We start from the raw sequence: 18,486 nt of genomic DNA, 5'->3' as shown, positions 1-18,486 counted from the left end.
TGGTTCAAGGCTATGTCTACTTTGTAAGGACCTGTTCAAACACTGCAAGTTCATCTCTTGCTGTGTTAGATCTGCTGCATTGGTTGGGTCTGTCATCATTGTTAAAGAAACTTGCTGGCCCCTTCACAGACCATTTTCTTCTCTGCCCAGTGTCTGCCTCTGAGTGGATCATCCTCACGTTTCTTCCCCTGTTCTTTCTCCTTTGCTTTTTTCCCCCATAATATTTCAGGAGGGGATCTAGAGCACTATGAACAAAAACATTCCACTCTCCCACCCATTGCTGCACCCCACCCCCTCTTCTTTTTTCTTCCCCTCGCCCCTAACAAAAACACACCCAAACCCACAAATCAGTAATTAAGATGTTTCTCATCACTTAGAGAAATATTGCATTATGTTTGCTGGCAGGAATTCCTTGTGACTAGTGTTCTGATAACTGCAGCTCTCAGAACGGCCAGCAAGATGCTGCATCCTCCTGCCACTCAATATGATTATAGATGGTGGGAGAGTGGAGATGCATGCTCAAGTAACCTCCTGCCACTATATTGAGTTGTGGCAGGTCTGTGTCCATTTTCCCCAGCTGCTTCCTTCTCTGCTTCACTCGCTTCTTCTCTGAATAGTGACCTCTTATGGCTGGAGATCAACTCATTTTGTTTATGGATTTTTATAAAATACACTTGGTTCGGACTCTTCACAACTGGTAGAGCGGGTTGAAATTGTTTTGATGTTTTGATGTTTCCAAGTTTACATTTTTCAATTTTTTCATTCTGTGAGAAATTTCAACTTTTTCATCTGATGCAGAATAAACAGAAATTTCAAAATGTCAATTTCCTGCAAAATGGAATTTCTACCATCTCTAGGAGCTGGATTTAAATTTGAAAAAAAAAAGTGACCATCCTAAGTAAAATATGCATTTGGCCCAAAGTTTGCTCTTACAATTGATGTTTCTAAGTCTGATATTAACCTCATAAGAAAAGGGGATGGCTTAGGGGATGAGTGGGAGAATAGGCGTAGAACACCAAGAGGGGGAGGGAAAAAAAAAAAGATGTCTCTCTGTCGAGGTATTTGTATGGTACACAGCAGGGGTCGCCAACCTTTCAGAAGTGGTGTGCTGAGTCTTCATTTATTCACTCTAATTTAAGGTTTTGCGTGCCAGTAATTCATTTTAACGTTTTTAGAAGTTATCTTTCTGTAAGTCTATAATATATAACTAAACTATTGTTGTATGTAAGGTAAATAAGGTTTTTAAAATGTTTAAGAAGCTTCATTTAAAATTAAATTAAAATGCAGATCTTATCAGTTTAGTGTGATTCTTTTCCTTGATGAGTTTCCAATGTCTGGCATGTATTTGGATACTTTAAGTTGCACACAGGTTTCTGAGTGATCAGTTGTTAACCAGCTCTGAGAGGGACAGAGGACAGATTTCATGTGTGAAAATACCTGTTCACACAGGTATGTGGATCCAAATGCTGAAAGCATTGTGTGGCAAAATACCTTGTTCGCCTCAGTAGGCTCAGTCCTTTTTAGCCTTGGAGACTAAGGTTTGGGGCAAGGCGCATCCTTATAGGTGGCACAGGGTCCTGCTACTCCTCTCCTCAGTCAGTCCCTTGTGCTTGTTTTCCTTCCCTTCTGGGGAGCAAGTGCAGCCTCCTTACTGGGAAGGCTTGCAAAAAGAAAAGGAGTACTTGTGGCACCTTAGAGACTAACCAATTTATTTGAGCATGAGCTTTCGTGAGCTACAGCTCACTTCATCAGATGAAGTGAGCTGTAGCTCACGAAAGCTCATGCTCAAATAAATTGGTTAGTCTCTAAGGTGCCACAAGTACTCCTTTTCTTTTTGCGAATACAGACTAACACGGCTGTTCCTCTGAAACCTGGGAAGGCTTGGTGTCTTGCTGCAAACAGCCTACTGGCAACTTCCCTGCTCCGCTCTCTCCCCCTCACTCTCCCCCTCCTACCACTCAGGGGAGGGTTTAAAAAGGTCCCAAGTAGTTGGAGTCAGCTGAACCTAATTGGTTCCCTAGCAACCCCTTTTCCACCTGAACCTTATTGCCCCATGGTTTTCTCTTCTCAGTGGATAGGGAGGGGCCTTTTAATCACCTGGGACTAATTACTACCCCCCTTTTGTAGTTGTTTGTCCTGGGTTTACCACAATTGCAAACGCAATTTTCTTCAAACAGTTAAATTTCACTGGCAGGGACGTCCAGCAGGTCAGAATAGACGCCCCATGATCTCTTTCAGTAGCTTCAAGTGCACGCCGCAGATCTTCAAACTTTGATGCCCACAATTCTGAGCTTTTTAACTGAATGAGCTGCATTTCGAAATCTTCAACACCCACCCACTGAAATACAGACAAATCCAAGTTGCTTTCATTGAACTTTTCAGGTTTAATTAGAAAAGAAAGCATTGGGTCAAATCGCTTGAAATCTGTTGGAAAATTCTGATTCCAGTTCTTGCATGTACATTCTAATCTCAATGTCAAATGCAGTGCGCTGTTCCATTTGGCGTGATAGTGATGTAAGCAGCAAATCAGGACTTAAAAATATCCCAGTACAGTGGCGCTGGAACAATTTTTAAGGTGGGGGTGCCGAGCTGTGCCCCCTCTTGCCCCTGTCTGCACCCCTCACTGCCCCAGGCTGGGGCCAGTGGGCCACAGGTGGGGGCGGCTGCAGAGCCCCCCGGACCTGTGGTCGAGACCCGGGGTCAGGAGCAGGCTGAACAGGGCCAATGGACAGAACCCCGGCTGGCAGGGGGCCGGTACCCCAGGCCAGCAGTGGAGCCCCCGGGACCGGTGGCCAGGACCTGGGCAGTGTGAGTGCCACTGAAAATCACCTCGCGTGCCATAGGTTGCCTACCCCTGGTCCACATTATCTGAGTGTCTCCCATTATTTAAGTGCCTTCCATTACTCATTCATTTCCAGCCTCTGTTTCCTCACATGTTTTTTCTCCTAAACAAAGCCTACAGTTCTTTGCATCGTGATGTGTTATTGGTGAAATGAGAAGTTTCCCTTTGATTTTGTGAAAGAGGGGGAAAGTGTTCAATATGTGAAATTTAGCAAAAGTCTCAGGTAGCTAAAAGCTGTCAAATCTTACCCAGAAAACAATGCAAATAGTTCCAGTCCTTTGTGCATGGAAGTCAGGGAGTAGACACTGAGGACAAAGGGCTGGCTGCATGATGCACCTCCATTATGTCAAACATGCTGAATAGTCTGTGCCAAAGGAGAAGCCAGAGACAAAGAACATGGAGTAAATAAACTGTAGAATTAAAGAGCTTTCGTTCACGTTTTACTAGAGATAAGATTTTATCTCTTAAATCCCCCTCTTGTACCTCCTTCTATTGGGGAGTAATTTAATTCAGGAGTCTTTATTAAATGGTATATTTAGCACTAGCTACAGAGTTAAGCAAGATTGCTTTGTTTTAAATTGACTAATTCCAGGAGCAATGTTAGTTCTGTTGATTGTAAAAATTGTGGGAAATGAACTGAAAAGATCCTCATTTGCAGGAAAAACAACTCCACCCAAAGACACCAGTTGACTTTGCTGTTCAATAGGAAGCATTTATCTTCCTTGTACAGCATGCAGCCACGTGCATCTTCTATCATGGTGTTGCATTTTTAGTCTTCTCTGGGAGAAAGATAAATTGTAGATGCAAAAGCTGTGTGATGAATGTGACAGTGAGAAGTTTAGGTTTATTTACACTCAGCAGGCTAGTCAGAAGGAAGTGGTATTACACAAAATATCACACTTTGTCCTACTCCACGTGAAATTGGGTTTGTATTAAAGAAAATCTACAGTAAGTAGAATTCATTTACATCCATCACACAGCATAGAGATAAGCCATGTTATCATGTGGATCTGTTACAAGCCTCTGAGGTAGCAGCTGGACTTCATTCAGTAACTGTGCCAACTGCATTTCAGTTTTGGCAAGCTCCAAGATCAGAAGAATAAAGGTCATTTATAGGAAGGGCAGACAGCTAACATAATACCTGTATATATTTACTTTTGTATCTATTTTCAATGTCTGCTGAGCGTGTGAGAGAAGATATCTAACATTTAGTAAACTAGAGATGTCTGCAAGCCAAAATCCTTGTTCTGGAAACCCATGAATACCAAGGAAATTTGGATCTGGATCTAGGTTTGCAAGTGAGACACATGGCAAATATAAATGACCCCTTACACTCTTAGGATTACTGGATTCTTGCCCAGTTGGTCAGGCTTAGTATGGATTTCCCCTCTCTGAAGCATCAGATGCTGGCTATTTGTTGAGGCAAGATAACAGATTAGATGAAGCAGTGGCCTGATCTAGCATGTGATTCCTAAAGTTTTGTGATTCTTCACAGATGTTGAAAACATAATTTTTTAGAATGTTTACTGTAGAGGTGATTTAAACACTTGGGATTTTTTCATTTGTCTGGAGATTTTTTGTTTGTTTTTTGCCATCATATTACCTCATACTCAGCATTCTTCTATATGAAGTGTGACACTCAGCTGGAAGAGTTACCAAAGCCCGAGAGGAGCCAAAAATGGCATTGAAAATGGGGTGTTTTCCCAGCAAAAGGAAAGTCATGAATATTATTCATTTTGAAAAGCTGAAAGTGTTTTCTAAAGGAGACTGTGGCAGAGTTCCAACCTTGTCCCCGTGGGTCCCATGCTTCCAGGCGGTTTATTGTAGCTTCAGAGACTCACTGCAACCCTCCACATATCCCTTCTCTCTATAGGGCCAGGGATACAGTCTACTGAGCCCTTTTCATCATAAGCCAGCAATGGAGGTTGGCAAGAGAATTTCCACAGTCCCTATTGCTTCTATGGCCTCATGCCAAAACAGTTTAGCCTCCTGGCCTGACAGGGACCTGTTTTCCCCTCCAGGAGGTGTTTCTGTAGTGGTGGGTTGGGGGAAACCTGGGCCCACCATCTACTCTGGGTTCCGGCTCAGGGACCCTAATGGTAGCAGCTGTTGGCAGCCAACCTTTCACTGCCAGAGTTGCTACATTTCCCTGGGCCACTTCCCCACAGCTCTCGTGATTCTCCCTTCTTCACCCTTACCTTAGGGGTCCCTTACCAATGACTTGCGGGTGTCTTCATTAACCAGCCCTTCAGCCACACTTCCTCTCCCCTGGCTCCTCTCTGCCAGACTGGAGTGAGCCCTTTTATAATTATCAGAGGGGCCTTCATTAGAGCCAGGTGGTCACATTAGCTTAATGGCCTCACCTGACTCTTTGCAGGTTAATTGGAGTCAGGTGTTCTCATTAGCCTGGAGCAGCCCCTGCTCTGGTCAGTCAGGGAACAGAAAACTGCTCATCCAGTGGCCAGAATATCTGCCTCTGCTACTCTGCTGTACCCAACTGGCCTGGGTCTATCACAAGACACATACATTAAAGCTTTAGTTTATGCACTAAACAAAGTTCCCATTTTCCACTTTTCACTCATTCCCTCAACATGCTCATACTGTGATCATAATACCATAAAATGATTTATACAGCAAGTTACTGGGGGAAAATAAAGGTAGTTTTTAAGATTGTATTCTAAGTGAGATAAAGGACCCTCACCTCATTTTCTAAATGGGACCTGATTCTGCTCTCTTAAACCAATTCTATTTATTTCAAGTGAGTTACTTTTGATTTATACCAAGGTAGCAACAGCAGAATCAGGGCCAAATAATCTACAATAGCCATTAGAGCAAAGTTCATGAAAGATCCTGGGTTAGAGGTAATGGTTAAAGTTTACATTTCCAAAGACAAAGTCAGCTGACTCAAGCTAGCAGCTCTTAACAGAAACTACAGCTACAGAGAACGTGGTTTGAATATTATATGTAGAGCCCTGCAAATCTGTGGATATCTGCATCTGATATCCGGGAACCATGTTTGTGGATTGCATGCGGATACAAACACAGGGCTCTAATTCTATGTGCCTCAGTTTATGTGATTGATATTCTGCCTGTCAAAGGAGGTTGCTGGGGAAAAACAAACAGAAAATGAAACAGTGACAGAGATAAGATGCCTCCAGAAAGAATACCAAGCGTCCTAAGGGAACAATGGGGGAACTATCAGTTGGGAAATGACCACCTGCCTGGCTCCAGAAAGGCTAGCAAGTTTATTTTTGCCAGGCCTGAGCCAAGACTCAAAGGAACATTAAAGATCCTGGCCTAGAGAAAGAAAAGAGAGCAGGCAGCAGCAGCTGCAGGTGAGTCTCTGAGGCACTGGGGCCTGGTCTACACTAGAAAATTAAGTCATATTAACTACATCACTCAGGGGTGCGAAAAATCCACACATCCACATCCATTCTTTCATCAACTGACTGCCTCTCAAGGAAGTAGATCGCCAATATTGGCATAGGTAGTGTCTATGCTGCAGGGATCAAGCTGTGCTGCTGTAGCATTTCAAGTGTAGACAAACCCAGAAAGGATGCTGTAGGGATTGTCTGTCTCTCCCAAACCAAAGCTGAAGGCTGCCTGGGCTTAGCAGGACTGACCTAACTGTCAAGTATACAGTGAAGTTTAGGTGAAATTCACATGTGTAGGCCTTCCTTGTTGTTTTAACCCATTTCTCAGACTACTGTGTTCCCGCTGAAACAAAATAATACTTTGCAGTGAAAAGGCAGAACTGTATTACACATTTTTTTCACTATAAAGCTCCCAAGAGAGAAGACCCCTGAAGAAGCAAAGCCAAAATGGCCCTGCTAAAAGAGTCACAGTCAGAAAGAGGGGAGCTGAAGTTTCGGGACCCAACCTAAGACTGGCACAGTCTCGGGACTCCCCCAGGGTGCTGGAACAATTTGTATAGTGGGAGTGCTGAGAGCCATCGAACCAAACTGTAAACCCTGCATATGATGGAAACCATTTCAGACCAGGAGGTGTGGTATCACCCCTGGTTCCAGCACCTATGGACTCCCCTTTGAGTGAAATGGAGGCCCAGGGCTTATCACTAGGATTTGGTCTACACTGAAAGTTAGGCTGACATATCTACCATGCTCAAGGGGTGTGAAAAATTCACATCCCTGAGTGCCATAGCTATGCCGACCCTACCCCTAGTGTAGACACGAGTAGTTGATGAAAGAATGGATCCACGAACCTAGGTACCGCCGCACAGGGAGGTGGATTACCTAAACTGATGGAAAAAATCCATCTGTTGCAGCAGAAGGTGTCTGCCTTATAGCTACGGCACCATAGCTGTGCCATTGTAGGGCTCTAATGTAGACATAGCCTAGGAAGGGTGCATTCATGACAGGCTGTAGAGGGGTACAAGGCACAGCACACTCTGAGCTGTGACCACAGCACATACAGATATCAATAATTATCCCTTCCCAGTAAAAAGCAGCAGATGTGCAATCACTATTGTTTCCTCTGAAGTCTCAAATTCAAGGCTTGTCCAAGGAAAAGGAAGACTGAGGAAAAGTGAAAAAATAGTTAAACCAGTGTGCTTAATAAAATGCCTTCTGAACATTCATTTGATGAGATTATGATAAAAGATGAGACTATCCTGTGACACACAAAGAGACACACAAATAAGGATAACACTTAAATGAAAAGCTATGTTAACACAATATCAGCACTGCACTTTTAAAAAAAAAAACACCTACAAAAATGACTGGAGGGATTTTGCCTAAGCTTTCCAAACCAATTCACTTTGGGGTCGAAATGTAGAAGGGAATATTTTAATCCCAAATATGACAATTATGATCCAGAGTTTATGGAAACTCACTTGCAAAGCTAACTATAAAATAAACTCCTAGGCACTAGGTGAGATTTTCAGAATCTCCTGTGTGGCAAAGAAACACAAGTCTCAAAGACTTTTAGCATGACTTGTGCTCCTAAGTGATTTAGGAGCTTTGGAAAATCCAAGCTACCTACTTTACTAAAGAAATACAAATGAAGACCAACATGCATTATAATATTACAGCACATGCAAAAAGTTCTCATTTTAACAACCAACATTTACTTATTCCACTAGAAATATGTTCCACAGGGTCTCATTCACTTGCAGAGTCTACTGCCATAATCCTGTTGTTTTCAGTGAGCTGCAGCTACAAATTATGGTGGTGAATTTAGTCCATACTATAATTTAGTTACATGTTTTATCAATTTTAGGTTCCCCTGTTTTAAAGAAATAAATCTACTGGGCAGATTTCTGTTCCTGTACTATACTGACTTCTGCTCTGCTATACCATGCAACTTTCCTGGGTCAGCTTACACCCAGGAGCTCAATGAACTTGCATTGGTGAAACTAAACAATTTGGCCCACTGTGGTCTTTTTAAATATATTTGTTCCCTCTTTTTCCCTTTCCCTCGCTCTGCTTTTTCTTGTATTTATAACAGTGCCCTTTTGCCTTTTTCAGGATATGTTTTATCTGAACAGGAGCAGATTGTTAGCAGTTACTCATACAGGTATTTCCATTGACTTCCATTGCTCATCAGTGTGGTTAAGGGCTCACCATCTGCCCATATGTTATATCATTGATTACTCTAAGTCCTTCCTAGAAAGGCACTGATTATCTTTTGGAGTCCACCTTACTCTTCAGATCCCTCCCCCACCCCCCTTTCTATTTTTCCCTTGAGTATTTTCTCTTTCACTGCTACCTGATTCAAAACCCAAACAGTTTGTTCACCCTTAGTGCTCAGTCCACCCCTGAAAACCTGTAGTGATTATTACTCACCCACCTCCCTTTTATTAGCATATTTCATTGAGTAATTTTTCATATGAAGTTTTCAGAGGCTTCATTTCCCCCATTCTCCTCTATAGCCTGGGCTCCCTAGTTAGATTATAATCTCCGCGATGCACCATTCCGTCTTGTTTCAGAGTAACAGCCGTGTTAGTCTGTATTCGCAAAAAGAAAAGGAGTACTTGTGGCACCTTAGAGACTAACCAATTTATTTGAGCATAAACTTTCGATGAAGTGAGCTGTAGCTCACGAAAGCTTATGCTCAAATAAATTGGTTAGTCTCTAAGGTGCCACAAGTACTTCATTCCCTCTTGGTAATCATGGGAGTCCACTGGCTGCAGTGCATCATGGAAAATGAAGCCTAGCTGGGGAGCCCACCTATAGAGAAGAATGGGGACATGTGGGTGCTGAACTACAAATATCATGAGGCACCACAATGATATGATTGAGATATTTCATTTGGGGGCATAAAAATCATAATTTCCCACTTTTCATGAAAACAAAATTGTTTAGTCAAAATTCTACTTTTCTAACAAAATCCAGTTTTGATGGGAAATTTTCAGCCAGCCCTTCTGTTATGTTTCGTATCCCCTTTACGTGCCAAGCACAGATAGGGTCCCTCGAAGGGGTAGCATGAGGGATCACGCAGGTGTGGAGTATAGGAACTGGAACTGTTACCACAGAATAGGAAGCCTGGGATACCAGTAACGTTAGAATTAGTATTTGGGATACATCCACTACATGACTCCTTTGTTTTTCCATGCCATCAGTCAGAAACACGCTGAAACCTACCCCCACTCAACTTCTGCTGCTGATTTTGATCTAAATTGATGACTTACTGAAATGTGCTTTACTAATTTGATTGAAAAATAATTACAGAATAAATCTGATGGATGCTAAAGGAGATGGTGGATAATGGAGTTGAATAATATTTGTCAACCAAGTTCTTCAGTGAGTTTCTATGTTTGTCACTGAAATTATCTGATAAATAATGATTTGCATTAGTCAGTCATTTCTATATGCTTTTTAGGTGTTATTCACCAAATAATTGATTCCACAGATTGTGTCAGTTGTCAAATAATGTCTGCAAGGAGTTTTCTATTATCTGGCCAGCACTAGTGGAGAGCATTGTCTCTGAGGAGCTATTTATGGGACCAGAGTCAAAGCCCATTGAAGTCAATGGAAGTCTTTCTATTGACTGCAATGAACTTTGGATCTGGCCTACATAATCCACTTTCACACCCTCAGACTCACCTAGACAGAGAGATAATGGGGCCCTAAACATTCACACGCAAATTAGGGTTTGAAAGCTTTGAGTGATCTTGAGAACAAAGTTGAAATGATATCAGAGTGCTGGAAGAGTACTGTAGTTTGCCCCACAGAGAACTCTGTCAGGTAATGGTCAGGCAACCTTTTTAGGACCCTCAGAAAGATTTCCACATACTAGAAGAGGAATTTCATCAGGAGAAAAGGAAACAAGATACAGTAACAGTATAATGAACTTCTCAAAAAGCAAAAGAGAGAGAGGACATCTTGTGATAAATGGCTTCACATTAAGCAAGCCTTTGAGGATAATTAGAACAGACATTTTTATTCCAGTCATCTACTATATACTTTTGTATCTCCCCAGTCTTATATGTTAGGTTTGCAGATAAAAACAAAAATTTTACTACCAGGAGCATTGCAGAAGCAGTGTAACTATGGAAGAGCCAGCTGTGTTCCTTGTTACCTCATGAATCATTAATCAAATGAGCCAAGTTATGATCCCCCAAGATCTTGAATCCCACCAATTTCAGGCAAGAGCAAATCCTTCCATCATCCCATGTTCCCCCACACACAAAAGGACATGAAGAAAATCTAAATATTTACTTCATGCTTGAACCAGCTGCCACTATAGTCAATGGGATTGTTTCCATAGACATTAATTGAATCAGAATCGGAAATATTAAAGAGAAGAACACACAAGAAAATCCTTGATTCTCTCCTTATCACAAATATGCATCAAGGATTTTTTGGTTTGGGGTAAAATAGGATAGTTATTTTGGGAAAGCTAGGTTGAAAAGATGAGCGTTCCAGCCCCCTTGATGTATTAGTCATCATGGGAGAGGACAGAACTCTAGGTTGCCTATGTATTCTAACAGAAGTGGTTCATTTAGGTCCAGATTCTGATAGCCTTACTCTGCAAATAATACCACGGATATCAATGGAACCAGTCTTGGAGTAAGGTGCTATTCAATGTGAACATGGATTTCAGAAACTGGCCCTTAGAATTCCGCAGCAAATGTTTAACACTCCCCTAGTCAGGGGTCTCCCATGTTATAGTTATCAGTAGGTAATGTATTTATAGTAAGTTGGAAGTTTTGTTTTTTCCACCTTACACATTGTAATATTTTATTGCTATTTACTAAATTCATTTTCCCTCTCACTGAAGAAGGGAAATCAAGTATGTGAAATACAGTACTGTCTACGTTCTTAGTTACTCCTGAAAAAGGTGATCGTTTCTGTCTTTGTCTTCACTATTTGCATATGTTTCTTGTGACATGAAAACATTCTGTGAACACAATACAACTAATCACTTAATATTGTTTCCCCTTCCACCACCAATATCCCGTTCTGACACCAGCATCAGTCCTCTGTTGACTGGTAGCAGATGTCTGGGCCCTGGCAGATAGGTATCTCAGGAGAGGAGAAAGCAGAAATATCTGGGTATATTCAAAGTGTTACTTATTGTTTTTACATTGATACACTAGACCTCGAAAACAGATGGTCACAAACAGCATGCAGAGTGTCAAAGTCAGATTCAGGACTCACATAATTTGTCAGACCACTCTGTTTATTAGCAAAGTGCTTTGCCAATGCACCCAGATATGTGAGCCCCTCTCTGAGGCTCATGCTAACTTATTTATACAATTAAGCCAAAGCCAATTTAACGTAAGAGACAAAAGGAAGCAGAAACTGACAAATATACATACATATCTTATTTGCATACTAACGTTTACCAATCTCCTAGCTCAGTAGGAGCTCTAAATTAATTAGTTTGAGGACCCATTGTCTCACATTCCTTAATGTTTCTCTTCCTGACAACTATATTTCAACAAACCCTTCAAGTAGCATTCTTTTAATGAATTATAATTTCAATATAATTCATTCTACTTTCACAAGAGCAAACACTCCTTTCAAGAATCTTTATCCAACACCAATGTCCAGTTCCCATAGAGCAGCTCTGCCTCCAAATTGATTCTAATCAGAGATCAAAGCAGAGAGCAAAGTCTCCAGCTGCACACACAGCTCCTACTCCATGGATTACTGCCTCTGACCAGAACCTTGCATGACCTAAATTAAAATACAGCATATCTGAACATTTGCTTGCAAGCTAAGAAAAATAACTTGGAAGACTCTTCTTACTTCCATATTAAGATAGTTCTTTGAATATTTTTTATTTAAAAAAAAGTGTTCCGTATGAATTTAATGCTGGTGAAAGATATAGGATTGACAGACACATGATTTAAGTTTTCTGTTTCTCCACAAACCAGGTAGACCACAAGTAACTGCCATGCATGCTTCCACAGATTACCCCAACAACATCTAAGAGTGCCTTAGACTAGTTACTCCGAAGAGTTGTTTGCTGTCCCTGCTCAGTCATTCCCTGCCCTCTCTGCCAAGAATGCCAACAAGCTACCAGTTAGTATCCATTGTCATAGTACACTTTGCAATCTGGGAATGGGATTGAGATAGTGTAGCTCATTTCACATACGCCAATGACACCACCTGTCTTTAGCCCCATTGGAAACCAATTTTATGGTGTTTTCCTCCCTCCCAGGGAATTGTTTTTTATTCTCTCCCAGATGGAAATTAGCATTAAGATGACATGTAATGTAAACTTGCATTAGTCACTCTGCATTCAGTGCATATTCTCTTGCCAATCCTCCTCCTCCTCCTCCCCCTAAACAGTGAGCACAAAAATGATAAAGTTGAGACGTGAATCAATGAAATTACTCACTCTGCAGAAGTACTGTTAAAAAAAAAGCCTAATTTCTGGCTATGAATTTATGAACACTATGAACATCAGTGATTCCTTCTGTTGAACTCTGATTCAATACTGTCAAAATGTCCAGTGAAATGAATGAGGCCTTGCATAACAAAGGGAAGAGGAGGGGATGGAATAGAGATAGAGACCAAGAGGAACAGCCTGGAAGTGTATTTATAATCTTTAGCATGGTCCCACTTCATTCTTCTCCAAGAATATTTACTCTCACAATAAATATACCTTCCCACACTTGTCATTGTGCCATCCAGGATCTAACAGCCTCCTTTAACATTTGGTCTTAGCGCTGCCTACTTAAACTTTAGAATTACATTTGGAAATTGCTCATAGACACATCCTGTTTTTCCTGACCAGAAAAGTCACCCCACCAGCTGTTATTTATTTTTTAATATCTTTTGGCTTGTTAGCAATGCTCTTGATTGCAATAGGACAGACTTCCAGGTTTAACGTTTTGTTTCATATTAAACTCGGTGGGTTTTTTTTATTTGCTTCCCCCAATGCAAAGATGCTACAATACTCCTAATCCTAGTATTCTGAACTAGGATCCCACTCCAAATTTAGCAGCTGGGACCCGCCTTTCTTTAAATGATTTCCTAACATTTTAGAAGTAAACATAAGCAAAAGTGAAATGAGACAGATATAGCAAAAAGAGATCCTTAAAGCCTTATGATACAAAAACACAATGTAAATACAGAGCAATTTAAAATAAAGCTATAGTGAAACATAGAAAGAAAATGATTCCTAGTTGTATGCTTTGCACAATATTTTAATCCAGAAAGAAAGGGGTTAATCACCTTTGAATTAATTAGAACACTTGCTGTGTTCCTACGGGCTAGTCCCTCTGGAATTCCCCACAACCCTCCAGTGTTTGTTTGTTTATTTAAAAATTAAGGGTCATCACTAGGGCCCTACCAAATTCATGGCCATGAAAAACATGTCACAGACCGTGAAATCTGGTCTCCCCCGTGAAATCTGGTGTGTGTGCTTTAACTAATACTATACAGATTTCACAGGGGAGACCAGCATTTCTCAAATTGGGCAGCCTGACCCAAAAGGGAGTTGCGGGGGGGAGGAGGGAGGGGTTTGCAAGTTTGTTTTTGGGGGGGAGGAGGTCACGGTATTGCCACCCTTACTTCTGTGCTGCTTTCAGAGCTGGGCAGCCAGAAAGCGGTGGCTGTTGGCTGGGCTCCCAGCTCTGAAGGCAGTGTCTCACCACCAGCAGTGCAGAAGTAAGGATGGCATAGTATGGTATCACCACCCTTACTTCTAGCTGCTGCCTTCAGAGGTGGGCGGCCAGAGAGTGGCGGCTGCTGACTGAGGGCCCAGCTCTGCTGGCAGCAGCCTAGAAGTAAGGGTGGCAATGCCATACCAGGCCATCCTTACTTCTACGCTGCTGCTGGCGGGACGCTGCCTTCAGAGCTGGGCTCCTGGCCCGCAGCTACTGCTCTCCAGTTGCCCAGATGTTAGGGCTGATTCCCCACTCTGGCACTTCGAGTGCAGAAGGTGGGGGCCCGCAAGGATTTAAAAAAATTAATACTAGCCACTCCAGGCTTGTATTAAACCCCCAAGGTTACAGCTTTTCTCTGACCTTGGCTTGGTAAACGCTGCCACCACCCAAGTGAAAAACTGCCTCTTGCAAATCCTGGAAAAACTCACTTGGGAAGTTTTCCCTGAGGCCCCTCGGCTTTTCCAGCCCTCCCTCGGGGAAGCTGAGAAAGAAAAACAAAAGGGAAACCCAACTGTTGCCACCAGCTAATTGAAAAACATATACACAGACCTTTTAAGACACAAAACCAATCAGGTTCTTTAAAAAAGGCAAATGTTATTAAAAACAAAAAGAAAATACATCTGAAACTTAGGCTTTTGCTAGATTTTAAAAGAGCAATTCCAAAAACTCAGCGGCCAAAATAGCTTTCTTGGGGGTTCAGCTTAAAGGTTCCAAGCAAACAAAAGCATCTGGGGTTAGCACAGATGAGTCCACAAGCCTTACAGAAAATAAAAGAAATAAACCTAATCGCGTCTATCTAAACATTCCCTGTCCCAGTCCTAGGTATGGACAATTAATTTTCATACCTGCTCCAAACTTTGCACAGCATTCCAGCTGCCCCCATCTTTTCAGTCCAGAGAGAACAACAGAGAGACAAAAGGAAAAGCTTTTTTTTCCATTTTAAAAAGTTCTAGCCTTCCCACTGGCTCTTTTGGTCAGGTGCCCACTCCCTTTTCTTTACCTGGAGGACTTTTTAACCCTTTACAGGTAAAGCAAGCAACCACCAAGAGGGACTTGATAGCTAACTGGCTGGCTGGCTGTCCATAAAAGGGAGCTACCCCCGCTTCATTTATCACATGCCCCCCCAAATCACAGATGGTGCTGGCCAGACTGGTTTTGGTTGGATCCACACCGGCTGGGATTTCTTCCTGGAGGTTTAGGAAACAGAGTTAATAAGATACAAGCATCTCTAATTTTACTAATAATTAAATGAAGAACTAAGAATAAATGGACACAAATCAGACATAAGGAACAGTAATATAAAAAAGGCAGTAGGAGAACACTTCAATCTCCCTGGACATTCTATAACAAATTTAAAAGTAGCCATCCTTCAACAAAAAAAACTTCAAAAACAGACTTCAAAGAGAAACTGCAGAACTAAAATTCATTTGCAAATTTAACACCATTAATTTGGTGTTTAATAGGGACTGGGAGTGGCTGACTCACTACAAAAGCAACTTTCCCTCTCCTGGTATTGACACCACCTCATCAATTATTGGGAATGGACCACATCCAACCTGATTGAATTGGCCAAGTCAACACTGGTTCTCCTCTTGTAAGGTAACTCCCTTCTCTTCTTGTGTCAGTATAATAATGCCTGCATGTGTAATTTTCACTCCATGCATCTGAAGAAGTGGGGTTTTTTACCCACAAAAGGTTATGCCCAAATAAAGCCGTTAGTCTTTAAGGTGCCACCGGCCTCCTCGTTATTTTCGTGGATACAGACTAACACGGCTACCCCTCTGACACTTGGTAGTATACACTGTAGACCTAATCTGCCAATCAGCTTTTCAAGGGTGAACCCTAGTGCCATTGGACTGCACATGAAGCATATGGGTGCAAGCATCCACCTGAGTGGATTTGATTTTTCAAGTTGAAGCCTATGCTCAACAGGCAGTCTTTGTAGGACTGCTTCCTTGGCTTGTCACTAAAGCAGGCCAGATGATGACAATTCCATTTCATGATAATTTTAGGGGTTTCAAATTTTGTTTTTGTTCTGCATTGGAACAAAACCAAAAACCCTTTTAACATTTTCAAGAACCAGGTTTGTACCAAAAGGTCCATTTTCTACTCACCGATCAGGTTTTCAGTTTCTCTCTCCCCAGAAATGACTAGATAGCTCTGGACCTGAGAAACCTTCTGGACATAAACTTCCTCAAAACCAATAAGTCTCCACAAAACATTCTGGCTTTAACAAAACAGCATATTTTGAAAAAACAATGCATTTAATTATTACAAATGTTTATTTTTATAGTTTCCAGAAACTGTTAAAAATCCAGCCTAACATACACCACTGTGCGTTTCAGCATTTCCAGTATTATACAGCACATATCTATTTAAATACAAATATCACCGTACATGGTAGTCCTGCGGTACCCATTTAAAATGTCACCTGAAAGTGAGAACAGGCATTTGGTTGGCATTTTTGTAGCAAGCCTTACAAGATATTTACCTGCCAGATATGCTAAACATTTGTATGCCCCTACATGCTGCGGCCTCCATTCCAGAGGACATGCTTCCATGCTGACGATTCCATTAAAAAAAATAATGCGCTAATTAAATTTGTGACTGAACTCTTTGGGGGAGAATTGTTTGTCCCCTGCTCTGTTTTATCCGCATTCTGCCATATATTTCATGTTATAGCAGTCTCAGATGATGACCCAGCACATTGTTCATTTTAAGAACACTTTCATTGCAGATTTCACAAAAAATGGAAAGAAGTTACCAATGTGAGATTTCTAAAGATAGCTACAGCACTCGACCCAAGGGTTAAGAATCTGAAGTGCCTTCCAAAATCTGAGAGGGACGAGGTGTGGAACATGCTTTCAGAAGTCTTAAACGAGTAACACTCCGATGCGGAAACTACAGAACCCAAACCACCAAAAAAGAAAATCAACCTTCTGCTGGTGGCATCTGACTCAGATGATAAAAATGAACATGCGTCGGTCCACACTGCTTTGGATTGTTATCGAGCAGAATCCATCATCAGCATGGACGCACGTCCCCTGGAATGGTGGTTGAAGCATGAAGGGACATATGAATCTTTAGCGCATCAGGCATGTAAATATCTTGTGACGGCTACAACAGTGCCATGTGGATGCCTTTTCTAACTTTAAGGTGACATTGTAAACAAGAAGCAGGATCTCCTGCAAATGTAAACAAACTTGTTTGTCTGAGTGATTGGCTGAATAAGAAGTGGACTTGCAGGCTCTAAAATTTTACATTGTATTATTTTTGAATGCAGATTTTTTGGTAAATTCTACATTTTTAGTTCAACTTTCATGATAAAGTGACTGCACCACAGTTCTTGTATGAGGTGAATTGAAAAATACTTTCTTTTGTTTTTTTTACAGTGCAAACATTTGTAATCAAAAATAAATATACAGTGAGTCCTGTACACTTTGTATTCTGTGTTGTAATTGAAATCCATAGATTTGAAAATGTAGAAAACATCCAAAAATATTTAAATAAATGGTAATCTACTATTCTTCAATTGTGCAACTGATTTTTGTAATCGCTTGAGACCCCCTAGTTAAAAACAACACTGCACACAGGGAGAGTTCTCAGAAACTTAAAGGTGAATTACATAGAAAACAAAAACTCCTCACACTTACATATCTGCATATAGTATAGTAAATATGAACTACCTCTATTTACAAAGGGAACAACTAAGATGGTGTCTGAATATTAGTAAAGAATTTTTTGCATCTGATAATTTTGTAATTTAATGTTTAAAATAAATCACCACCACCAGGTGTCATAGGTTTCTACCGTGGTGTGTGTGTGTGTGTGTGGGGGGGGGGTATTTGTTATTTTTAAACATTTTTGTTTGATTTGTTCTCTTCTGTGACCCCCTAGCTCAAAAGTCCTCATTAAGCTGAGCTGGCATTTCAAGAGGCTGCAGTTTCTGTCAATGATTGGCAGGAGGCCCGACCAAATCATCAGAAGAGAGGATTGTCACACACAGGTGATGAAACTAGGGATGCTGCTGACCCCCTGGCTTCAAGTGGTTTCCATCATATACTGGGTTTACAGTTTGGTTAAATGGCTCTCAGCACCCCCACTATACAAATTGTTCCAGCACCCCCGCTGTCACATGACTAGGACTCCAGCAGAAACTGCCACAGGAAGATGGGGCATGAAGACCATGTAAGCATTTCCACCAGAATTTCTGTAAAGCATGGGGATACTAAAATACTACAGCCAGGGGTGAAAGCGAGCTGGTAGGGGGCCAGTTCTGCGTACCGGTAAGAACCCGCACCGGCCCATACCCAGCCCACAGTAAAGCGTTGCCGCGGCAGCGCTTTAACGTCCCTGCCCCTCCCCCCTGTCGGCGGCCCTGCTGGTAGGGTCCGCCCCGGCAGGGCCGCCGACAGGCGAGGCAAAAGGGGCACGGACGGTAAAGTGCTGCCGCGGCAGCGCTTTAAGGATGGTCATTGCCGCCGCGGCACTTTAATGTTGCTGCGCCCCCCCCCCCCCCCTCGGCCCCATCGGCGGGGGGCGCAGCGACGTTAAAGCTCTG

The 18,486-nt window shown here is 41.9% G+C and overlaps 1 long non-coding RNA gene across 1 annotated transcript in view; it reads left to right on the top strand.

Annotated features, from left to right (window-relative positions):
* LOC125636916 (uncharacterized) overlaps positions 1-18,486 on the top strand; it is a 269,774-nt gene that overhangs the window by 52,594 nt on the left and 198,694 nt on the right. The window lies entirely within an intron of this gene.

This window comes from Caretta caretta, chromosome 5 (assembly GCF_965140235.1).
Source record: "Caretta caretta isolate rCarCar2 chromosome 5, rCarCar1.hap1, whole genome shotgun sequence".
In the NCBI taxonomy this organism is placed as follows: Eukaryota; Metazoa; Chordata; order Testudines; family Cheloniidae; genus Caretta; species Caretta caretta.
Note: the sequence above shows the minus strand (reverse complement) of the source record. Positions and strands in the feature narration are given on the sequence as shown.